The 12,050-nt window shown below is 43.1% G+C and overlaps 1 long non-coding RNA gene across 1 annotated transcript in view; it reads left to right on the top strand.

The window, feature by feature from the left end:
- Positions 1-977: 977 nt before the first annotated feature.
- LOC113627048 (uncharacterized) overlaps positions 978-12,050 on the top strand; it is a 72,022-nt gene continuing 60,949 nt past the window's right edge. The window contains exon 1 of the long non-coding RNA XR_003435410.1: positions 978-1,647. This is a non-coding gene — a long non-coding RNA (uncharacterized LOC113627048). The remainder of the gene's footprint in view (positions 1,648-12,050) is intronic.

Below are 12,050 nucleotides of genomic sequence, written 5' to 3'. Positions count from 1 at the left end.
CACCTGTCGGAATGGTTATCATAAAAGGAAAAGAAATAATAAGTATGGGTGAGAATGTGGAGAAAAGGGAGCCTAGGTGGGAATGTAAATTTGTGCGGCCACTATGGAAACAGTATGGAGGTTCCTAAAGAAATTAAAAATAGAACTACCATATGATCCAGTAATTCCACTTCTGGATATTTATCTGAATTAAATGAAACAATGATTTGAAAGGATATATGCCCACCTATGTTCATTGCAGTATTATTCACAAGAGCCAAGATGTGGAGACAACCTAAGTGTCCATCAATAGATGTATGGAAAAGAAGATGTGAGATACACACAGACACACACACACACAGACACAGACACACACACACAATGGACTACTACTCAGCCATGAAAAAGAATGAACTCTTGCCATTTGTGACAACATGGATGGATCCTGATGATATTTTGCTAAGTGAAATAAATCAGACAAAGAAAGAAAAATACTGTAGAATTTCACTTTTATGTGGAATTTAAAAAACAAAACAAACAAATAAGAAATCATATATACAGAGAATAGATTATGATAGCCAAAGAGGAGGGGGGTTGGAAGTGGGCTGGGCAAAACCAGTGAAGGGGATAAAGAGGTACAAATTTCCAGTTTTAAAATTAAATAAGTCATGGGGATGCAACTAAATATCTAGTCATCAGCATGGTGACTATAGTTAGTAATACTGTATTGCAAATTTGAAAGTTACTAAGAAGGTAAATCTTAAAAGTTCTCATCACAAGAAAAAAAATTTGTAACTTTGTATTGTGACAGATGGTAACTAGACTGTGGTGATCATTTCACAATGTATACAAATGTGGGCTCATTGTGTCCTACACCTGAAACTAATATAATGTATGTCAGTTAAACTTCAATTAAGGAGAAACAGGGAATTCCTGGTGGTCCAGTGGTTAGGACTCAGCGCTTCCACTGCAGGGCCGGGGTTCAGTCCCTGGTCGGGGAAATAAGATCCTACAAGCTTCGCGGCATGGCCAAAAAAGAAAAAAAAACAAAAATGAAAAACCACGGTGGATCCCCAGAACCAAATTAATAAGAGTCTGAATTTGCAAAGAAAAGGACAATGTAAAATTGTGCCTTCCTCTCTCAACCAGGCACCACAGATAGAGACCTCGGAGAAGTGACTGGTAAAAAGTCTCACGCTTTGCCAGCTTCCGCTAGCTCTCCCAGGATGCCGTCTGCAGGCTCTAGAGAAGAGGAAGAGGAATTTTTCTTCTCCCCTTTATAGTGAATCCCTGGCTGACACTTCTCTTTTTCTAGGGCATCTTGTAAATGGATAAACTTACCGAAGTTGAAAGTTCTCCACTATGGCCTCTCTAATTCAAGATTATCTTTGATAAGTTTAACCTGCTAGTTCAGCCTTAAAACACAATTTTTTTCACCTGAGGCCTCATACCGGCTCGCTCCGGCTCAAGTCAGATCCAGGCGTGAGCCTTTCTACGTCAGACCAATCAGCTTCCATCAGGTTTCCGGACCCAGGCCAGAAAAAGGAAGGCTCAGATGGTCGGAAAGCTCATGAGGCCAGAGCTGCGGGTCCAGGATCCAGGACCGCGAGGACTTGCCCAGCACCTCCGGAGGCAGCGAGAAAACAGCCAGCTCCAGGAACTCAGCAGGTACCTTCCCTGGTTGCTCAGCGCTCCTGGGGGCTGTCGGGGGAGGGGGTCTCCTTAGGTTCCCTCTCTGACGCCTATTTATTTAAAAGATAAACCGAGGCATGTTACAAACTTTAAGAGCGAAAGTTGATTTGAATCAGGCAGCCTCCAGTGTAGCAGATGGAAAGAAACTCTGAGAAGCTGCACAAAATGAAAGAATTTTATAGGCAGAAGGGAGTGAGAACAAGGAAGTTTCATTAGTCAAAAAAGCCGGTTGGTTATTGCAAAGTTACTTTCCTTTAGGGGGTAGCAGGGCCCATCAGGCAGATTACCTGAGTAGCGCCAATCAGGGGCTTTCTGGTGTATTTATTTAAGATTCGATTTCTGGGAGAACTGAAATTGTCTCGGTTTGGTGATGTGAGGCTTAGGATAAGCTACTGTATTTTGGGCCCGCTGTCTTGTTTTTAACAAAGGCTGGGGGCATTATCTTTATCTTTGTTAAAAAGATGGGGTGGAGGGGACATCGTGGGCACTTGAAATGGCAGATGCAACTTTTGTTTACATGTCATCCGTGTGCGCGTGGGTTCCCAGTGTTTCTGCAGACCTTGTGAGAAATACAGCTGGTTGGTTTTTGCTTTATTTCTGCACCTGAAGTAAGTTCTTGTTAACCATCAATACTGAAAATACTGCTTTCAGTTAAAAAGAAGCTCAAATCAAATGTTGTAACTCCTGTTGAAAGAAGCCTCAAAGATCCTCGTGTGCCTGGGTGCATAACATCTCACTGAAAGGCTGGGCTCCACTGGGGGGTGAATCTGTTACATTTGCCTCCTTATTTCCTTAGAAAATTTAGGACTAGCTTATGAATAGATATGGTGGGGCAGCAGATGTACGTTATAAAGATGAACTTAAAAACTGTAATTACTATCTTTTGGCCTCTGGCCGACGCAGCAGTGTCTGGGAGCTGACTAGAGGTGCGAGCTAACTTCTTATTGCTAAACTCTAGAAGGCTTTTTATACACTTTCCTAATGTGTTAGTGAAATAAATAAAAGGAAAAAAAAAAGTGGGAGGAAGAAGAGGGGGAGGGACAGGGAAGGAAGGACGGAAAATCTTGAGTTCTCGTTACCAAAAGAAGGATTTATTCAGTAAACAGTGAACTTGCTAGATAGACCATGAAGGGGTCTTGTATTCCTCATGTTCAATAAGCTCTTCAGGGAGAATTGGAAGAAGTTACAAAACCAGAGCAGGGTCAGAGGTGTACCTGCATCCTGGGTTCTGAGGTAGGAATTGGAAAGGAGGTCTATTATCAAACATTCAGATACATGAATTTGAGGAAGAGTAGAGGTCAGGAAGAATAACTTCAGACTTCATAGCACTTGTAACTTTTTACAGAGCACTTTTTAACACTACAGACTTTCTATTTTAATAAAGTGCTTTTATATATCCATGATCTCATTAAATTCTCAAAATAATAATGTAGGGCTTCCCTGGTGGTGCAGTGGTTGAGAGTCCGCCTGCCGATGCAGGGGACACGGGTTCGTGCCCCGGTCCGGGAAGATCCCACATGCCGCGGAGCGGCTGGGCCCGTGAGCCATGGCTGCTGAGCCTGCACGTCCAGAGCCTGTGCTCCGCAACGGGAGAGGCTACAACAGTGAGAGGCCCACATACCACACACACACACACAAAAAAGTAAATAAAAGAGGTAGATGTGGCACCAACGGTGAGGTTCCCCTTGTAGCAGGAAGACTTCTAGGATGAGCCAGTGATCCAAGGCCATGTGGAATCCATCCTCTTGATTGGGGGCGGGACCTGTAACTATAGAGACAAATGCGGGGTGGGGCCTTCCCGTGGTGGTGGTGAGAGTGTGGGATGTGGCACAGCTGACTTCCAGGGAGGGTGCTTATCCCCTGAGCTATTCAGGTGAGCACCTCGAAGGCACTGGGTGCTTCCTGGTGAAAGAGTCAAAGCCTGAGAGGAATTCAACACAAGGGATATTCTTCCTCACTGTCTTAGAATCTCAAGGGGCCACATGACAAGGAATGGGGCTGCTTCCATCCCCTGAGGGCGACAGCCAGCAAGGAGGCTTCTCAGTTTCATTTGCATTTTTAATATTTTGTCCATCAGGTTCAGGAACATTTCTTGCAAAAGCCCTGCTGGTAAATATTTAAGGCTTTGCAGCCACATACAGCCTGCCACCATCAAATGTTTTATTTCTTGCTTTCTTGCTTTCATGCTTTTGCTCTTTCGCCCTCCCTCTTTTTCTTCCTTCCTCCTGTACTTCACAATGTTTAAAAAAAAAAATCACTCTTAGTTTAAGGACTAAACCAAAACAGGTTCTGGGTGGTTTGCTAGCTCCTGGTCTTAGATAATCAACAGAACAATAAATTAAGGCCTGAATTGCAGTCTTTGCCAATTTCTGTAGTGGAAACACACTGACATGATGGATTTCAAGCTGCAACATGAAGGCTCTTTACTGTCTGCAGGCCTGCAGCAGCACATGGTGGTGCAGTGTGCCCACACAGAGACACTACAAGTAAATAACCACAAAACAGGGGTAACAGTGAAATGTAGTGTGGTAGTTAGGAAGGTTTGAGTTCTGAGCATCTGCTGCCCTTGATTTTTTACATAATTTGTGAATTTCTATAATTTTTAACAAAGGCTGTGTTTAACAACCAACTCCTGTAGTTCCTGAGAAGTAGACAAGTGGCTTTCATAGGCTGGTTCTGACCATCCCCAGCACAGCACTGCTTGTGCCTTTAGAAGAGAGAGGTCTGTGTTCCACTCCGGTTTCCCCCTTGTCAGCTGGGATGTGACCCCAGCCGGTGTGATTATGGGCCTCCTTTCACCCCGCGGACACAGCTACCTCATCAGTGACGGGAGAACAGGAAAGGAGGCCGAGTTCCTGGCCCCGTGGAGCTGCCGTGTCAGGTGTGGATGTCTCAGGAGCCTACTATGAGGCACAGGGGAAATCACTTCTCCCTTGTTTAAGCTTCTCCTGTTTTGGATTTGTTACAACCATCGGCTCTGTATTCTAACTAGATGTTAGAATTCCCTTGTTTGAGTGAGGAAACTGATGCTTAGGTGAAACTGCGTTCCCGACATCAGAGGGCTGGAAGTCTCTTACTCAGCACTGAAACCACATCTTTTAACTCCAAGTTCACTGTGGTTCCCATGACATCGTGTTGCAGATGAAATCAGTCATTAGTCCATGCAGGCCCCCAGCTGGGGATTTAACAGACATAAGGCTGCTCTTGACTGACTAGCGGTTTTGTCTCTGGAACTCTTTTACTAGTAAGTGGTAGTTTGGAGAAGGCGTCCGTGAAGGGGTGAGAGCAGGGCCCCTGCCTGGGCAGTCAGGGAGGAGGACAGAGGTGGCAGCGGTGCCCTCTCATGTCTGAAGCTTTATCAAACACAAACGAGGAGCTCGTTCCTGTGCTGCATGCTACAGGGATTAGAGAAATAGAGGGAAAAGGAATCGAGTATCCAAATATTTGCATATCCCACACGTATTAGCTTTAATGTCTTCTTATTAACATGCTTCAGGACCACATTTGATGACAGTAGTCTTTCAAGACCACGTGTGCCCAGGACCTGATTCATTCATAGATCAGACACTGAAAATAAATATGCTTTGTAATCATTTTTGAATTGAAAATTTCTAAGTTCTTGTAAAAAAAAATACATAATAAAATATTATTAGTATTTTCTTAAGCAATTAAACAGTCAAAAACATTGTGACGTCTCATTTAGCAGGGCTTTTCCGTGAATGAATTCTCTTTCCTTGTTACATGTGTCGGACTATGCTTATACATCAAAGGCAATAGTGATCTTTTCCCTCAAAATAACTATTTTCTGACATTAAAAATGTCTATGTCCTCTTTATATTTTGTCTTGGTCAGCCTAAATTCATCCTTAATCTCAGGGTAGATTATTTTCACTGTTGCTTCTCTAAACTCACACTAGCTGAAGACAAGTGGTTTCAGGATTCCCTTTTTTTTTTTTTTTTTCGGACGGGGAGCGGGCCTCCCACCGTTGTGGGCGCTCCCGTTGCGGAGCACAGGCTCCGGACGCGCAGGCTCAGCGGCCATGGCTCACGGGCCCAGCCGCTCCGCGGCATGTGGGATCTTCCTGGACCGGGGCACAAACCCATGTCCCCTGCATCAGCAGGCGGACTCTCAACCACTGCACCACCAGGGAAGCCCCCAGGATTCCCATTATTAAATGGGAATCCATTAGTATGACTGTGTTCTGCTCACTCTGTTGGAAGGGCAGGTGGCTGTATATTCCAGTAGCATACATTCCGGCATCCTACAGCTTTCTGTTTCCCCTTTTAGGAGAACTTATTTACTTCGGAGCTTTATTGTGTTGACACTTCGTTTGTCAGAGTCTTCCCAGGTTACACCTGTGTGGGTCACATTTCTTTTGGCTTCACTGGGTCTTGGGCTTTTGGCTAGTTGTTTATGGAGCGAGTCCCAGCCTTTGCTGCCACCTCCAAACCATGGCCACTGCCCCATCATCTCATAGCACAGGCTTTCTCGTCCTCCCCCCGGGGTGAGTGCTGGCATCTGGAAGGACTCTTGTGTCACCACTGGATGGAGACGCACAAGCTCCAGGCAGCCCCGACCTGATGGACCCCCTGAGGCTCTGGTTCCTCCCACAGCTTCTGGGCAAGGATGAAGTGCCGTGGTCCAGAGCGTGCCGTGTGGCTTCACCTGTGAAGGCCTGAAACGCTTGGGTGATGTGAGCTGGCAATGAGGAGTTCACGCCTAGTGGGCCAGACTTGGACCAATGAGAGACGGGAGGTGACAGGGAGCTGGACACACTTGTCCTCTCTTTGTCCTCTGATGCTATACACAGTCCACAGATGTCCTGTGTGGCTGGGCCCAGCTGTTTCTCTTTGGGAAGCAGTGGCCACCTGAGTAATGCATGACTTCATCTCTGCTTCCAGATATTCCCTACCTCTCTCCCCTTTCCCCTCCCCCTCCCCTCCCTCCCCCTCCCCCCTCTTCCCCCTGGGAATTACATCTCCCCTTAAAACATCACTCTTAGCTTTAAAAAAAATTTTTTTTAAATATTTGAGCCTTGATTTGTGTATTATAAGGCATCTGAACAAAGACAACAGAGGATCCTTGGCAAATCTCCCAGTTTTCCTTGTGAACATAGCACAAGCTAAAAATAAGAAGTCAATCCTTAGGTGATTTCAGTTCAATTTATAACATGCTGACATTGATAAGTTGGAACCCACGTGGAAGAGCAGAAATAAAAACAAGCAAGTGTTATGAGAGATTACCTAACAAAATGAATCACGTGTGTTAAATAACACATCAGGGGAAACAGTTGCCTCTGTATACATATTTATAAAGTTGGATTATGAGTACAAAGTATGTGTTGGAAAACAGGACAGATTATTGCATAAGCTCAAGTTACAGAGAAGAATCAGCCACTGAAAATGACAATAGCCGGATCTGTGTTTCTGCTTATGAAACAGTCACACTGAAATCTCCTTATCAAGTACCAGTCGAGCAGGAACATTCTCACTCCTCTGTGGGAATCAGTGAAGACCACCCAAGTGCGAATTAGCAGAAGCTGTTTATGCAGAATTTACTGTAGAAAGGGTGTCTGCCACCATCACTTGCTTTTGTCAGAGACTCAAAGGCAGGCAGGGGAGAAGAAAATTTTACAGTGCCCCCCAAAAAAAAAGGCATCAGATGTGCCCTGATGGGAGGCTGTTGGGTGGGGAAGCTGTGATTGGGTGAACTGCAAGAAGGGCATCCATGTGGTTGGTTAGGAGGCGTGTTCTCCTGTTGCTTGGTAAAGTCTGTCTCCTGTTGGTCCTAAGTTGGAAGTAAGTGCAAGAGTTAGGGAACCTGTCAGTTGTTAATCAAGTCCTGGTCGTTTTGGGACAGTTGCTAAAGGACTTGCTGTTTGGCTTCCTGGATGGGTTGCTATAGATTTTAGGTATCATGGGTTGGTGTCTTGAAGACTGTCGTTGCCAAAGATTTGGGTCAGTTCTACTTTCATATGTGTTCTGGCCGTTGTCCATTTGTACTTTCATTCTCTCAATTCCAAGCACAATGAAGTAGTCATGAAAGAAATGGTATTGCATTTAAGTGCTATTAATAATGAACTGATTGTAAATATTAAGCTTGGGCTATAATCTAGTCTTAATTGTTATTCATCTATAGAGTTAAGTCCTAGATTTTTGCCGAAAATGAGTTTCAGGAAAAAGTAATCTTGGTAGGATTTTAAATAAAAAGGAAAAGATGAATGAGATTGGAGAGGTGAGGTAAAAAGATGAGAAGATTGCAGGGAATACATTCCATCCTCAAGAGTATAATGGCTGTATGATTTCCAGAAAGAGGGACAGGCTCAATCTGAAAAAGAAAACATTTAAGAGATGGAGTGCTGTGGTCCGTTGGCAAGTCTCACTGCATTCACAGTATTTAAACACTCCAAATAATGTAACGTGATTTTTCTCTTTCTTAGCCCTAGAAAAGTTTCTGTTCATGGTTTTGTTGTGTCAGGTTCAGAGAGTCAGAAATAAGTGAAACAATATAAATCACTTCTGGGGCTGGGTTTGTTGAAAAGGCAGTGAATGACTTTTCAGTTGTTCCGTCCAACAGGTAACCAACTAAATGGATATAAACATGATTTTTCACCCTCAGTGAGCGTAATTAAATTATTTTGAATAAAAATAGAAGATAAACTGGGGTCTGGAGAAAATTTTAGAAGGAGCCTCTATACTTCAAATAAAACCAACCATAACATTAGCGAATTTCAAAGGGAAATTAATCACTACATTCCGTTTACAGCTAATCTAAGCACTATAAATGATTCTGATTCCTCACAACTTTCAGATTCACTCTAGAAAAGTCTACATGACATGTTTAAAGAGACACTGGAATGAGAGGGCATTTGGCTTCGTGAAGAAAGTGGATTTTATGAGGAAATAAAATTTTTTTCCTATAAGGGATGGTGTACTAGCTTCCTAGGGCTGATGTGACAAAATAACACAAGCTGGGTGTCTTAAAGCAACAGAAATGTCCTCATTCATAGTTCTGGAGGCTGGAGGTCTGAAGTCAAGGTGTTAGCAGGGTTTAGTGTCCTCAGGAGGCCCTGAGGGAAACTGTCTTGTGCTTCTCTCCTCGCTTCTGGCGGTTGTAACAAATCCTTGGAGTGTCTTGGCTTGTGGACACATCACTGCAATCTCCATCTCCATCGTCCTCTTTCCTGTGCCTCTGTGCGTCCTTTTCTCTTCTTCTAAGGACACTCTCATTGGATTTAGAACCCACTCAAATTCAGCATGATCTTACTTTAATCCTTAACTAATCAAATCTGCAACGATCCTATTTCCAAATAAGGTCACATTCAGATGTTCTGGCTTTTGGAGCACAGTAGTGAACCCACTACAGATGGGGAAAAATTCTTAGAAAAAGAGCCAAGCGAGGCTCAGGAAGGTTTTTAGTTCAAATTCTGGCTCCTTGCCTAACTGGAAATATGACGATTAAACACCCATCTTACAAAATTCTATGTCTAGATTTCTTTGTTATCAAATGTGGGTTCCCACTGCTCGCCGCTTACAAAATCAGTACTCTCAAATGGTAGAAAGGAAAGGCGCCTTTAATCAGAATGCCAACAATCTGGGGAGATGGTGGACTCAGCTTCCCCCCCAAAACCACCTCCAAAGATTCTGCTCAGCCATGTAAATTTTTTTTTTTTTTTTTTTTTTTGCGCTACGCGGGGCTCTCACTGCTGTGGCCTCTCTGGTTGTGGAGCACAGGCTCCGAACGCGCAGGCTCAGCGGCCATGGCTCACGGGCCCAGCTGCTCCGCGGCATGTGGGATCTTCCCGGACCGGGACACGAACCAGCGTCCCCTGCATCGGCAGGCGGACTCTCAACCACTGCACCACCAGGGAAGCCCTACATATTTTGATACTACAAATATTCTTTTTTTTATTTTTGGCTCCTTTGCATCTTCATTGCTATGCGCAAGCTTCTCATTGCGGTGGTTTCTCTTGTTGTGGAGCACGGGCTCTAGGCATGTGGGCTTCAATAGTTGTGGCTCGTGGGCTTCAGAGCACAGGCTCAGTAGTTGTGGTGCACGGGCTTAGTTGCTCCGTGGCATGTGGGATCTTCCCGGACCAGGACTCGAACCCATGTCCCCTGCACTGGCAGGCGGATTTTTAACCACTGTGCCACCAGGGAAGCCTGATATTACAAATATTTTTATGAATGTCAAATTGTTAGCTCCTAGAGACAGAAATATAATATATTTTTTATATATTGATCTTGTATCGGCTTACTAAACTTAGAGTTTTAAGAGTTTTTTGGTGGATTTCATAGAATTCTCTCTATAGACATGCGTTTGAGACAATGTATATCATGCTATTTTTGGTGCAAGGTTCTATAAATGTCAATTAAGTCAAGCTGGTTAATGTTGTTTGAGTCTTTTATATCTTTCTTGGTTTTTCTGTGTACTTTTTCTATGTATTATTGAGAGAGGAGTGTTTATGTTACCAAACCAGGTTCATTTTGTGTAAACCTGAGATGTAGGGGTTTGCAGCAAAGAGGGGGTTCATTCGTGGACAGCCAAGTGGGGAGACAGGAGGGCAAATCTCCAATCTGTCGCCCTGAAGGCAAGCGGTTTGTGGTATTTATAGGATAAAGCATAGAGAAGCTGGGCAGCCTGAGGTGTGGGGTGAGTGAGGAAAGGTGATGAGAAAAAGGTGTGGCAGTCGTGGTTTTGCGCAGATGCAGCTAGGCTGCAGGCCTCTGTTCTGAGGGTGGAGTTTTCCGTCCTCTAAGGTCACTGAGAGGACAGTTGCGCATGCCCAGTTGAAGGGTCAGAGGTCCTATCCAGTCTCAACCAGCTCAGCTTCAACTAGATGCAGCTGACTCCAAGTTCCTGGAAAACAACTTGGGGCAACATTTTATTGTTGAGGCTACTTGCTGCTTGAAGGAACTGCAAGTCTTTAAATGACCTTGATTGGTGAAGTCAGGTGAAATGGAGTTAACCCTTGGTTTAAATATTTGACTGCAGTGGTGGGTTTGCCAATTCCATTGCGGTGCTATTACTTTTATATTCATGCATTTTCAAGCTCTGTTATTAGTAGGATGAAGGTTCAGGGTTGTGTGCTTTTGGTGAATTTTCATTGTAACTCTTTATCTTTATAAAATGACCCTCTTTGTCATTGGTATATTCTTTTCTCTAAAATCTACTTCGTTATCTTTTTCCATACTTTTCATTTTAAATTATTTGTATCTCAGTATTTAGTGTGAATTTCTTGTAGGCACCCTAAAGTTGGATCTCGGTTTTTTGTCCAGTATGATAGTCTCTGTCTTCAATAGCATGTTTAGACTATTTACGTTTAATGAGATTATTTTTATGCTTGGATTTAAATTCACCATCTTGTTCTTTTTTCTTTTTTTATAAATTAGTCTCATCTAGTATTTGTTATTTTTTCCTTCTTTTTGTAACTTCTTCTGGATTGTGTATTTCTTTATTCCGTGCTATCTCCAGCGTCAGTATATTAGTTATTTTAAGGATTGTTTAGGGTACATAATTGAAATCTTTAGGTTATCTCAATCTGTTCAAGTGGCATACATTTTTTTTTCATATGGACATATTTTAGCTCTACATTTTAGAGAGAAAGAAAGCTGAGATTCAGAGAAGTGACTTGTCTGTGGCCAGAAAACTTGGTTAGGGGTAAAATAGGAATTCTAGTTTACTGACTTTAGATTCAGTGCTTTTCCCACAGTGTAATGCTAGGATGAGTGTCAATGCACTTTCTTTGGAGAATGCCAAGTCACCACACTTACAAATTATACGTATAAGCACCAATGGGAAAAATTGGGGATTATTCTTTTCTTTATTGGGAAAATACAAGTTTTAAACATCCAATAGAAAAGCCCTAAAATTTCCCTGCAGACCACTTGGATAGGCATCACACAAAGCATCAGGTAAATAATTAGAGATAAACCTGTGAGCCAGCTTTTAGTTCAGACCCTGGAGCGGAATTTGGCTTCCTTTGGCTTCTCATATTAGTCACTGTGGGAGAGTTTCACATCCCATAAATCACATTCTGCCCGTGGCTGGTAGGGTTGTCTGAAATCGTATTTACTCATATTATTCTATGTGCCAGGATTAAGGAATATCTGAGACCGTCAGCATGATGGGGACCTCTGTCTAGGCCTGGTTATGTCAAAACTGAACGGAAGATGCATATTTACTTCTTGAATTTGTAACATTAGGAGTGCACAGTTCATCTGTTAATATACTCAGTTTTGGGGAGATCAGATTTTATGTTCCCTGGATCATCACAGGAACAAAAAAAAGAGTCTATTAATAATACAAATACATTAAGATTACTTTTAAACACAAGTGTGACATAAATAGGAACCAATATTTATTAAATTCAAAATAAT

This window comes from Aethalodelphis obliquidens, unplaced genomic scaffold (assembly GCF_003676395.1).
Source record: "Aethalodelphis obliquidens isolate GAN/ISIS:26980383/991018 unplaced genomic scaffold, ASM367639v1 scaffold20, whole genome shotgun sequence".
Lineage (NCBI taxonomy): Eukaryota > Metazoa > Chordata > Mammalia > Artiodactyla > Delphinidae > Aethalodelphis > Aethalodelphis obliquidens.
This window is presented reverse-complemented; position numbering and strand designations above follow the sequence as displayed.